A 14,081-nucleotide genomic window follows, 5' to 3' on the forward strand; every position below is an offset into this window, starting at 1 on the left:
ATAAAGTAGTAGTATTATCTTAATTTTTAGAGGAAAAGTAAAAAGATCCAGCTTTATAACTGACTTCCAAAGTTCTCAAATCAATTAGCTTCCATTGAGTTTTTAATGGTGCCTAGGATAACGTTATTGTTGAACTTACTTCGTTACTGTCTCTCTCATGGTTTGCATTTACTTAGCATCAAGGCGGCCCTAACACAGGGTGATTAAATCTCCTCAGATCAGGCCATCTGTGCCACTGAGTAAGCGAGATACTTCAAATAAGTGAATGATGAATTCTGTTCCAGACTGTCCCATAAAATTATAATAAAAATAATAATGAAGTGCTCTCTAATAAAAAGAAAGTCGTTACAAATACTGTCCTATTGATTTCAAAGGGCAGTAATTTTAGAGGAGCTCTTTCATCTGTGTTATAAATCTCAGCAACCAGTGGAGAAAATGTCAGGATTTTAAAAGCAAACAAATAGAAGAAAAAAAAAAACATTGCCTCACTGCTCATCTTTCATGCTGTTTTGAGTAAAACTAAGGTAGCACAAATATTTAAACAGATGGCTCGATGATATGCTTTTTTCTTTACTAATCATAGTTATTAAAGCACTCAGTTTATTTTTATTGTGTTTTAAACGAGCAGAGAAAATCTGAGTCTGCTAATGACCTTTGTACATCATGCTGCAAATTGATTTTGATGACCTTTCACTCTCCAATAATTAGGCTGGCTTCATGCACATTCATCTCCCTCCTCTCGTCTCAACGTTCGTGGTGCAGTGTTTTTTCTTGCCATCCCACAAAACCTTATTCTCCCCCTCTCCTAGCTTTGTCTCCATCATTGCTGGATTGGGTTTCTATCTCTTCCCTGAAAGCCACGGATTCTTGCATAAAGAATGAATAGAGGTATTTAGAGGCTGGCAAAAAAAAAAAAAAAGAAGAAGAATAGTTACTTCACTGAGGTTTTGAATGATCAAATATCTGAATTGTCATGTAATTATGACCATTACAATGATGTCATTGCCATAGTCACTTGGCAATTGTGTACATTGTGTTGAAGACTTATTACCACACTGAATTATATCTTGGTAGTTTAATGAATTTTATAAGGGTGTTTCTCTGTGGCTAATGTGAACAGATGGTAGAAGTGGAAAAGAAATAAACTATGCCTCATTTTCCTTTACATTTTCTCGGTTATTATGCTCTGAAATTAAGAACATCAGACTAACACACATTTATACAGACATATTTTAAATCATAATCTTTAAAAATACATTTGTCAGATATCCCCCAATTCCATATTTTCTGCTTTCTTTAGGCTTATTTTTGTCACTTTAAAAAATTATGGTAAAGTATATAAAACATATAATTTACCATTTAACTGCTTCAATGTACAGTTTGGTTGCATTAAGTACATTCACAATATTGTGCAACCATCGCCACTCTCCACTGCCAGACTTTTTCATCATCTCAAACCTTTAGACAGATTCTGAAGCAAGTACATTTTTAGTCCATTAAGAAACTTCTCTCTCTTCCTTATGTAAGGTTCATTAAGTCATATTCTTAATATAATCATTTATACATGAACCCCTAAGTCTGAGGCTAATTATGAATGTATTTTCCTCAGCACTACGGAATTCCAGAGAATAGCTTACTGAAGGATAGTAGTCCAAGAAGCCTTGCAGGTGATGATAGCTAACGTTTATGGAACATTTATTTTGAGTGAAGCAAGAAGCTCATTACTGTACATGTCAAAGAGAAAAATTAGATCCTCAAACGCTGCTTACAACATCCCTTAAGGCAAAGGTGATGTTATTATTAAGAAGACCTTTCCTACAAAAATATAACAGTTGAGTTTTCCAAACCTATGAGCACCAATCCACAACAAGTAAGGCAATAAGCAAACTGCACCCAGTCTTGAGAGTTTCTAGGTCCCACTACTGCTCTGTTCCTTTCCTGGTCAGGGTTGAGCCAGGAAAACACAAATCAGACTATGATTTTTATGTTTATTTTTATTTTTTAAATTTTTATTTATTTTATTTTTTTATTTTTTAAATTTTTAAAAAAGATTTTATTTATTCATGAGAGAGAGAGACAGAGAGAGGAAGAGAGAGAGATAGTGACGCAAGCAGAGGGAGAAGCAGGCTCCATGCAGAGAGCCTGATCTGGGACTCAATCCTGGGACTCCAAGATCATGTCCTGGGTGGAATGCAGAGGCTAAACCACTGAGCCACCCTGGGATCCCCAGACTATGATTTTTATTTTTATTTATTTATTTTTTTAAAAAAGATTGTATTTATTTATTCATGAGAGGCAGACAGAGAGACAGAGAGATACAGGCAGGCATACAGGCAGATACAGGCTCCATGCAGGGAGCGCGACGTGGGACTGGATCCTGGGTCTCCAGAATCAGGCCCTGGGCTGAAGGCGCGCTAAACTGCTGAGTTACCCGGGCTGCCCAGACTATGATTTTTAAATGGAAGAAAGTTAATACAGGAAATATGGCACACAAGTGATGGTAGTGCCTAAAAGCCAACAGGAAATTGCTAGGCAGCCCGTATGTCAGCAACCACAGGAGCCATTACAAGGCTGCTGGGCCAAAGTGGCAATGCAATGTTAGGAGAGCCCAGGGGCAGGAGTCAGCTCCTGGAAGCTGGAGTCATGAAAGAGACACAGCCATTTTTTGGTTATTGTTAAACACTAGCTCCCATGGAGAGGGAGGAGAAATATTCTGATCTCTCTCTTCCTCATATATTTTAATCTCCTTACAGTTCTTCTCCTGGACAACCCAACCAGAAGTCAATGTGATAAGTAGCCTGGGACACAGCTTGAATGGAAGAGCAACCCCCCCCACCACATGGTATAACAAAGAACAAAGCAGGGGGTGGGGTGGGGAGGGACTTAAGAGCAACTGGGTCAAAGACTGGCCCTAACTTGCCAAATCAGGAAATTGTGAACTCCCTTCCATCAAAGATGAACAGAAGAAAAAAACAAGAAGAAAGAACAGAAGAAAATATAGAAAGATTGATGGAAGCCATGATGACTGTAAATGGAAAGCTTTGATAAAGCTTCCCAAAGAGGATGCCACTTCTCACCTTTATAATCTTTGATTCCTTTCTTTTTCCTCATTCTTCACACCCAGTTTCAAAGCAAATCTTTTCTGTATTCTCCAATACATGTCTTCCATCCAACTACTCCCACCATCTCCATTGGTATGTACCATCATCTCTCACTTGAATTTTCACAATGATTTCCGATTTTATTTAGTCTCCTAATTTGTTCCTTACATAAAAAAATTAAGGAACATTTTACATACAATAAATGGCATAGATCTCGAATTCTGATAAATGTATCTACCCACATTTTATGGTCAAGATACACAACTTTTCTAGCACCTTTTCATCACTCTTTACTAGAAAATCCCCTCATGTCCATCCAGTTCACCAAATTTCACTTCTCATAGGCAACTACCATTCTACTTTTTACCACCATGCATTTGCTTTCCCTGTTAGTAAACTTCATATAAATAGAATCATACAGGATGTATTCTTTCATACTTTGTTCACTCATCCTAATGTTCTTGAGAGTCATCCATGTTGTTCTGTGTCTTTTACTAGTTTTGGATCAGTACTGCATTTTGTGGATATACTACAATATGTTTACTCATTCCCCTGTTGATAGATATCTGGACTAGCTCTGGGTTTTTTTTTGTTGTTGTTGTTTGTTTGTTGGTTTGGTTTGGTTTGTTTTTGTTGTTGTTGTTGTTATTGTTATTATGAGTAAAGCTGTTACAAATTTTCAAGCACAAGTCTTCTCAGGGATATATGTTGTCATTCTCGTGGGTAGATTCCTAGAAGTAGAATTGACCGGTTGTAGCATAAATGTATGGTAACTATAAGAAAAACACTATGCTGTATTCTGAATTGGTTGTACCATTTTACATCCCCTCCACCAGAAATCGAAATTGTTCCACAAACTTGAAAACACTGATATTACCAGTATTTTAATTTAGCCATTCTAGAAGGTGGGAAGTAAGATCTCACTGTAGTGTTAATTTGTGTTTGTCTGACAATGAATGATTTTGAGATTTTCATGTACTCGTTGGCCATTCATATGTTTCCTCCTGTAAAGGGCCTGTTCAAGTTTTTGTCCATTTCTTATCTATTTATTGTTACTAAAGTGAGTTTTAATAGTTCTTTATACATTCTAAACTTAAGTCTATTTCTTCTAGTCTGAGGTTTATATTTTCATTTTCTTAAGACCATGCTTATACGTTATAATTTTGACGATCTCAAATTTTCAATTTTTGTCTTTTATGGTTAGGGTTCATTACCTTGTACCTAGTTATTGCCTACCCCAAGCCCCTAAGGATATTCTGTTATGTTTTCCTCTAGAAGTTTAAGAAGTTAACATTTTAGCTTTTACATTTAGGTCTATAATGCATCTTGATTTTTTTGTATCACATGAAAAGGGAGGTGGAGTTAAGACTCATTTTTCCTTCATATATTTGTCCAGTAGTTCCAACACTATTTGGGAAAAGAATTTTTCCACATTAAATTGACTTGGTGTTCTGTTAAATACCAAATAGACCCATTTACAATTACATATGTTTTTGGATTCTATAGTTCATTGAACTATTTTTTTTTAAATTTTTATTCATTTATGATAGTCACAGAGAGAGAGAGAGGCAGAGACACAGGCAGAGGGAGAAGCAGGCTCCATGCACCGGGAGCCCGACGTGGGATTCGATCCCGGGTCTCCAGGATCGCGCCCTGGGCCAAAGGCAGGCGCCAAACCGCTGCGCCACCCAGGGATCCCTGAACTATTTTTTTATCCTTATTTGTCACTTTCTTGATGTGTATGACAGCTTTGTAATAAGTCTTGCAAAGAGATAGTATATTTCCTCCAATTATTTTTCAAGTCTATTTTAGTTTTTTTCTTTTTGTACTTCCATATAAGTTCTAGAATCAACTTGTCAATTTCTACATAAAAAAATATGATTAGGTTTTGATTGGACTTGTATCACACATGAATTCAGGGGAGAATTGACACTTTTACATCATGAAGTCTTCCAATTGATTCACACAGCGGATCTTTCTATTTATTCAGAAATTCTTTAATTTCCCCAAGCAACGTTTTGTGGTTTTTGATGAAGTCTGGCACATGTTTTGTTTATTTCTACACTTAAAAAATTATTTTGGGGGCTATAAGAAATAGTATTTGTCCACTTTCAAGAAAGTTCCTGTAGATTTTCACTTCTCGATATGTTTGCCAGTGTGTAGGGATTCCCCACTGGATAAAACTAACCTGAGTGACCTAGAGGACATTTTGGGTATGACTGAGCAGGACTTCCCAGGCTTGGTTATAAATGAAACTGTGATTTCTGCCTTAATCTTTTTTTTGCTGTGGGGGAAGCTACTGTCACATCATGAGGACACCCAAGAGGTTCTATGGAGAGGCACGTGTGGTAGCAACCAAGACCTCTTGCCAAGATCAGCATCAACTTGCCAGCCTTGTGAGTGAGTCTTCTGGGAAGGAGATCTTCCAGTCCACTCCAGCCTTCAGAATCATACTACTCTGGCTGACATTATGATTGAAACCCCCTGAGAGACCTTGAGCCAGAATCACCCAACTCAGTTGTTCCCAAATTCCTGATGCACAGAAACTGCATGAGACAATATATGTTTGTTATAGTTTTCAGCCATTACATTAAAAGTAATTTGTTATGCATAAATAGATAGTATAACATTTTTAAAGTTTTGTTTTCTAATTATTTCTTGTTAGTATATAGAAATAAAATTGATTTTTTTTACACATTGATTATGTATCCTGTAACATTGTTAAATTCATTTATTAGTGTGAGTAGCTTGTTTGATAGATAAGTTAGAATTTTCTAACATCAACAATCAAGTCATCTGCAAATAAAGACAGTTTTACTTTTTCCTTCCCAGTGTTTCTGCCTTCCATTTATTTTTTTCCTACCGCAATGGACAGGGCTTGGAGACAGTATCAATCAAAAGTAGTAATAGTGCAAATCCTTGCCTTGTTCTGACTCTGAGGGAAATGCTCACTTTTTCATTGAAAATAAGTATAATGTTAGTTGCCATTTCTCATAGATTTTTTTTATCAGATTGAAGAAATTATCATCTATCTATAGTCTGCTGAGATTTTCAATTATAAATGAATGTTGACAAGGTTGTTGACTTTTAAAGAAATTATGAGAAAAGAAACGATGTTCCCTTATATTTGGCCACATGGTTACATATCCAGAGTTCTTCCACCGTTTTCTTTACATCTGGGTATTACTTCTCTTCACCTTGAAGCATAAACTTTAGCATTTCTTAAAGGGAGATTTGCTGGCAAAAGATTCTTTCAGCTTTGGTTTATCCAAAAATGTCTATTTCCCCTTAATAAAAAAATTTCCTCAGAGTACTTCACAATGTCAACACTTACTTAATTTACTCATATTTCCTTCTACAAGAAGGTGAGTTTGATGAAGTCAGGAGCCTTCTCTTATTTACTTCTCTGTATTCACTTCACCTGCAACTGTGCCTGTCACAAAGTATTGGCCAATTTGTTGGCAGAAAGAAAGATGGAAATAAATAGAAGAAAAGAAGAAGGGAAGAGAGGCAGGCCACCTCAAGATGGGCTTCTCTGGCAGGAACATTATTTTGAGTTAAAAGCAATCAAAACCCCCCAATTCAGGGAAGACTCCTTACCTCCTCTCTCAGCCACCTGTCTATACCAGGAAGACAGCTATTAACAGTGATTTGTCTTTACCTAAGAAACTCTTCCACATAATAGGGCAACCTTTGTTTTCTAAACATCTCCTCTTACCTTCCTGCTCATAGTCTTTTTCCCCTTTGTAGTCTCAGACCCCACCTCTGTCCTTACTTTGTATAAGCTTCATGATGGCCAATTATCTTTGGAATTTCCATGTCTGTGTGGAGTCCCGACAAGTAAACTATTAAATTTGATTTTCTCCTGTTAATCTATCTCATGTTAATTTGATTCTTAGTCCAGCTAGAAGGATCTTGAATGGCAGAGCAAATTCTTCCTCCCCAACAAAAAAGAAGAAGAAGAAGAAGAAGAAGAAGAAGAAGAAGAAGAAGAAGAAAGAAAGAGAAAGAAAGAAAGAAAGAAAGAAGAAAGAAAGAAAGAAAGAAAGAAAGAAAGAAAGAAAGAAAGAAAGAAAGAAAAAGGAAGGAAGAAGGAAAGAAAGAAAAAGGAAGGAAGAAGGAAAGAAAAATGGAAAGAAGGAAAGAAGGAAGAATGGAAAGAGAAAAGGAAGAAAACTAATTAGCACTGCTAGTTATGGTCTCTGCACAAAAGTTTGGGGTTGACATTTCTTGAAATAGCGGTTATATTAATCAGGTGTTTGAGTGGCATAAATTAGTTTGCTTATAATAGCAATAAAACATATTGGGCATGAAGGAGTAAAGGAAAATTTCCATTATATATATATATATATATATATATATATATATATATATGAAAATTTATAGGACATTTTAAGGTATAAAATAATAATTTATTATAACCTTGCTGTTATAACCTTGTTGTGTGTATCTCTTTATCTATAGATAGATTATGGGATTTATTCTCTATTTCATATTCCATATGGAATATATTCATGGAAACCTTATATGTGTAAAGAAAGCATATAATCTTTATTATAAATAAATACTTCTTATATATATATATATAATCATCCTCAAAATTACTGAAACTTTTTCAGAATATGCCTACAATGGTTCTGTACCTAACGAAAAAAAAAAAAAACCATGTACAGGACCTGGGAGAAAAAAATTGGTGGAAGGGGGCAAAGATAAAGATGACAGGCTTAACATAAGAGGGGACTGAAATAATAGATACAATATAGTTGATTGACAAAGATATTTTTGATAGGAAATATTTTGAAAACATGCACAATTCCAAGTAACTACTTTGAGGTAACAATGATTTCTTAGCCTGCAAAAGGGAAATAGCTTCTAAGTAATGTCATTTATATTGTTCGCAATGTTGATTATAAATCAGCTAAGATTGCTCATCTACAAAACATCAGGCTTTATAGCAGTAAAATTTATTTTCTAGGAAAGAAATGTGTGGAATTCAAATTCTGAAGTTGTAAGCTCCATTGTTTTATAGAACAATACTCTAGGACAAGACTGGAAACACTGAGGTTTGGGTTATTTAAGATGTGCCGGGGGGGAAAGGCTGTAACATAAGCTGTGCAGATCAATTTTGTGGAGAGAGATGTCAGGTGAGTGGACAGGGCTTATTCATCCCTAATTTTGATGTGGGACAATGTTTGATAGAGCATTGTCATGAGAAGGTTTTAATTTAAAAGATTTTTGTTTAAAGATTTATTTATTTATTTAGAGAGAGTGTGAGCAAGTGCAGGGGAGAGGCAGAGGGAAAGAATCCTGCAGCAGAGGGAAAGAATCCTGCAGTAGACTCCCTGCTGAGACCAGAGCACTGTGTGCAGGGCTGGATCCCAGGACCCTAAGATCATGTTCTGAGCTGAAACCAGGAGTTGGATGCTCAACTGATGGAGCCATCCAGGTGCCCTGTGAGAAGGTTTTAAATGAAAATACTTGATATTGGTAACTTGGGAAAGATAAGTAATGCCAGAGTGTAGGTTTGGGAGATAGACCGAATTCAAATGTAGGGTTGGCTTTCTCCCTTGTTTACCATGATAGATAGTGTCCCGAATTATAGATTACAAGGTTACCCAATTTAAATGTCATCTCTTACTGTGAGAAACTGGATGAGTTTCCAAGTCTAGGTTTCTTACTTTTGAAATGGGAATAATGAAAAAAATAAAATAAAATAGTAATAATGATATCTCTTAGGCATGTTGAAAGGTTTAAATGAGATAGATCTCAGAAAAGAACCTACTTGTGCCGGGCTGGTCAGTTCACACCAGACTATTATTCCTTTTTGCCTGCCACCTCCTCAATGAGATAATTAAAGCCATCAGTGATATGACCCCAGCTGTCTTTTTCCTTCATCTACCTTTTTTTTTTCCTTCATCTACCTTAAACTCAAACTTCACCGCCTAAAATTTCTCAGCCTTTTCCAACTCTCAGTCTTGGGCATGTTATTTCTTAGCTTGAAATGCAATCTCCTTCTTTTATCTAAATTCTCCTTAATCTTGATGGCTCCCATTTTTTGAATATTTGTAGCTAGAAGTAATTCTACTATTGTACACATAAGCACCTTTTTAAACTTCACTTCATGGCAGCTATCACTCTTTAAAATGATTTCAATATATGATTAGGTGATAAAATATTTTCTATTATTTGAATCTATCCCAATTGTATTTATTTAGATATACCACAACTTGTTTAATGTATCTCCTACTGAATGATATTTAAATTGTTCCCAGTTTTTAAATTATTATATTTTTGTTTAATTATACATCATTATATTTTAAATTAATATTATATACAATGCAGATAGGGCTATACATTTTTTTCTTCATTGCTTTAATTTGTATTTATTTCAAGGTCAGGAAAGTTGTGAATGTTTCATATATTAACTACTTTTTTTTCTTATGAAGCATCCCTTTTTGTTTAGTTACTATTTAGAGGGGCCTATTTTTGTATATTTAAGATATTTTGTATATCTATCTTAAAAATCAATTTGTAAGTATTTTTTTTCAAGATTAAAGAAATTAGTTTCTATCACTTATTTCTAGTTTTAGTTAAATGTCTTCTGTTCATAATGTTTTAGACCTTGCTGAAAAGGTTTTCCTTTTAAGTGCTGTTTAAATGATCAAATTTATGGTTTCTGAGTTTTGTGTCTGTCTAGAAAGTTCATTCCCATCCCAAGGTTATTAAGAAATTCAGTCATGTTTTCATCCAATACTTTTATGGTTTCATTGTTTATTTTAAATTGCTGATCCATCTGGAATTTATTTTTATGTAAGAAGTGACTTGAAGATGTGATTCTATTTTTTCAAATGACTATATAGTTACCACAGATTTATTAAAAAATTCATCTTTACCCCCATTAGTTTGAGATGCTCTCTTTATGCTAATTCCCATATGTACTTGGGCTTATTTCTGAACTCATTCTCTTCCGCTGACATTTCTGTGTACTCTTGGGCCAAAAACACAAAAAGCATATGTTTTATTATCTGGTAGAGCTCTTTATTTTTCTTCTTTGGACTATTTCTAGCTAGTTTTATGTGTTTATTTTCCAGACTACTATAGTCACATGGTTTTGTTTTGTAAATTCTACAGCATTTTGTGGTTGTTATTGTTTTTGTGTTTTTTGAAAAATTTCTGTCTTAACGATGTTGAGTCGTTATTTCTAGGAACAGTTTAGGTTGCATTTTTTTTTTTTAGGTCGCATTTTAATGAAAGCTTTTATTGTGTATTTCAATTGATAATGAAAAATTTTCACCTTATAATATCCTAGAGATTCCTTATAAAGTCATTGCTACTTGGGACTATGATTGAAATATTTTCTTCCACTATGCTTTTATTGGTTATTATTTACATATAAGAATTTATATTCATTGACTGTAAATATTATATGTTTCCATTTGTAATAACCTCCTAGTTCATTCTCTTTTTTCATATATGTAATCATATTATGGGGAAGTAACAATATTTTCATTTTCTTTTCAAATGCTGATAGTCTCTTTCTCGGATTAGTATAATTGCTGATAGTAAACTGCTCATCGGGGTTCAATGCAAACATTGTCAAATTAGTTAATGTTCTAATCCTTGGGATGCCTGGGTGGCTCAATGGTTGAGCATCTACCTTTGGCTCAGAGTGTGATCCCAGAGTCATGGGATCGAGTCCCACATCAGGCTCCCCAGGGGGAGTCAGCTTCTCCCTCTGCCTATGTCTCTGCCTCTCTCTCTCTCTCTCTCTCTATCTCTATCTCTGTTTCTCATGAATAAATAAATAAAATCTAAAAAAAAAAGTTCTAATCCTTAGTTTTCTCATCTGTAAAATGTAGAGAATAGCAGTATTTACCCTGTAAGGGCAATTTAAAGATGAAATTGGTAATGTGTACAAAGCAATTAGCAAAATGCCTAGAACATAATACACTCTCAAAAATGTTAATTATTGTTTTATTTTTCCTCAAAGTTAGTTAAATAGTCTCGTATTTTATCATCATTAAATAATGTTAATAGTCATTTTAAATGACTTTCAATAATGATGTGTGGAATGGCCTAATGGTTTATTTGTAGTGTAGGGATTATAGCATGATAAACGTACAGTGTAGACTTAACAGGGTTACAATATCATGCAATTTTATTATTTTAAATAAAGACTAAATTCTTGTGAAACTAAAAGTCACTTAATTTACATTTTTGGTGAAATATGAGTGAATTCACAGATTAGAGAAAGGGTGAGGATAATGGGAAGTCTTGCATTATGTTAGATTCTTAACTTTAGTGGAAGTATTTATCACCTTATATTTGTATCATATGTATTGATTTACATTTTCTATCTTCCTTGATAGAAGACATAGGTGCCATGCTCAGTCAAATCATCTGCATGGTCAATTTGGGCAAATGACAAACACTTCTGGCACATTCAATAAAATACTTTGGGTAATGGCACAGATAAACAAACAGTTAACATGAAGAAATAAATGGAATCACAAACTATATATTTTTCTAGGTTTCACAGGGTCCAAGCATATGCAATAGAAACATTGTGGTATCCCATCCTCAGCTGACAAGAAACAGTATCCTACTTCATCTGTCCATAATGCATATAACATTCTTCAATAGGAGAAATATATTTAATCTGGAGCCACTATGGTACAAAAAAATTGACTAAAGGTAGGAAGTGTTAAATGTTCTTTCATCAAGGAAGATTTTTTCCCCTTAATGCACATGTGCTACATCTTACTCTAATCAGCTAATTTTTTGTCTTTCACTCATCGTGGAAATTGCAGAGAGCTTGCTTTTACTGTAAAACCTGATTTATATGCTTCTGCTAAATGCAGGGATTTCATTTATGAAAGCTAGTCAGTGATTTATATCATTGTTTTCCTTTTTGGACAAGTCACTACAAAATAATTTTTTTCAAGCAAGATGGTATTAACCTTCTCTAACTTCAAAGCCACTCTCCTAGCAGTATCAATATTCCTTTGTCATTTCTGTCACTTTATTACATTTGGTAAACAAATAAATACAGCCCCACATATCAAAAACTAAAATGACTATTTTGAGGATTAGCCCTTTGATAATCATCTACAACAGATTAAACAGCCTCTATAATATTTCAAAGAATTGGCCTTGCTCCAGTTGATACTGATATTGGGATTTGAGTTAATTGCCGGTGCATCTCCAACAACAGAGCAGGTGCTGGTAGAAAGAACAGTTCCCTGTAGTTTCTGTTATTTATTGTCAGAGCTCTTTTGCACTAAACCCTTGAGCTGACTTTTTAGAGCCCACTGTATAACAATTTCATTCACTTTCATGTCAACAAGCTTGGGCTTGATAAATTAAAACAGAAAAATGCTGGCTAAAGCACCATAGCCCTACATGATTCATTTTGTTGCAAGTTTCTGGCAGCTGTCCAAGAATGACCGGCTATCTTCCTAGGGTCCTTATCATTTTCCCATCTGGAAAGGGCTGAACCTTACTTACACTGGGGAGTTAAAGGCCTGTGCAGGCTGTATCCAAAGGCCATTAACAATCATAACTTTAAAAATCATCACCTTCTTTCAGGCAAGGTTAACAGTAGTCTATAGAATAGATAGGAAGGTCAGTATTTTACCTCTATTTAAATAAATATGAAGCAAATGGCAGGATTTCTTTAATGATGTAGAACTACATGCTAACCTCAAGCACTGTATCTTTAGACTTTGTGTTCATCCTTAAAATTATCGAAAAGTGATTCTGAAGAGCCCATGCCAAATTAAGCAACTTCTGGTATTAGATATTGGTTTACTATTAAGCAAAGTAATTCATTTATTCTTCCTCTATACACCTCAATTTCTCTTAAAGAGTCTTAGGTATGATGGTTATTTTAGTAATTATTTTAGCAATTAACTATCAGACTTCAAAGGTCATTAAGAAAAAAAATAATTAAACATATTTTTGAAAAGAAAAGCTAAATAATAGCAGCACAAGTTTAAACTCTAATATTTAATTTTAGTAAAGTTTTAAAGCTGGTTTTCTTTCTTTTTTTTTTATTTTAATTTTTATTTATTTATGATAGTCACAGAGGGAGAGAGAGAGAGAGGCAGAGACACAGGCAGAGGGAGAAGCAGGCTCCATGCACCAGGAGCCCGATGTGGGATTCGATCCTGGGTCTCCAGGATCGCGCCCTAGGCCAAAGGCAGGCACCAAACCACTGCGCCACCTAGGGATCCCTAAAGCTGGTTTTCTTAAGTAAGACTATATGTAGATTCAAAGTAAATTAAATTTAAATGTGATACCAGTTCAGCATCTGCCACCCAAGAAATTATTGAAGCCTAAACATAAGGCTGTAAATTCTAAACAATTACAATCTTTAGAAACTGAAAGCTCCCTTATTACTGGATATTTAAAGTGAGAACTTAAAGCTTTCATCAGCTAACTTATGATGCATATTAGTGATTATTAGCCTTATCTTCAAAGCAGAAAAAAAGGTAGAGATGACCAGAATCCCTGACCAGCCCCCATTGCCAGGTTTAATGAGCAAGGATGGAGCAGAGTGGGCAAAGCCAGGCAAACAGCTCTCTCTTTCTAAAAGAAGACAATATAGAGAGAAGTCCGGTGGACTCCCCAACCTTTACCCGAAATAGACCATTTGTCTAGGAAACGTTACCACTTACAGGGGCTACTGGGTGGTGAGAGAAATTTGGGAGCTTGGCCCTAGAACCTTGACTGGTGGTTGAAAACACTGGAACGCTGTGAAGGGAGAGGGAAGAAGAAGCTGCAATTCCAAAATCTGTGTTGCTGAGGCACCTGGGTAGCCAGTTGGTTGTGTCCAACTCGTGGATTTGACTTGGGTTGTGATCTGAAGGTTGTGGTATCGAGCCCCTGCATGGGGCTATGTGCCCAGCCTGGAGTCTACTTAAGATTTTCTTTCTTTCTCCCTCTGCTCCTCCCTCCTGCATTCTATTTCTCTCTCTA

At 35.2% G+C, this 14,081-nt stretch overlaps 1 long non-coding RNA gene across 1 annotated transcript in view; it reads right to left on the bottom strand.

The window, feature by feature from the left end:
• Positions 1 to 14,081, bottom strand: part of LOC140641255 (uncharacterized) — a 254,655-nt gene that overhangs the window by 168,004 nt on the left and 72,570 nt on the right. The gene's annotated exons all lie outside the window — the stretch shown is intronic.

This window comes from Canis lupus, chromosome 10, assembly GCF_048164855.1.
Source record: "Canis lupus baileyi chromosome 10, mCanLup2.hap1, whole genome shotgun sequence".
NCBI classification, from domain to species: Eukaryota; Metazoa; Chordata; class Mammalia; order Carnivora; family Canidae; genus Canis; species Canis lupus.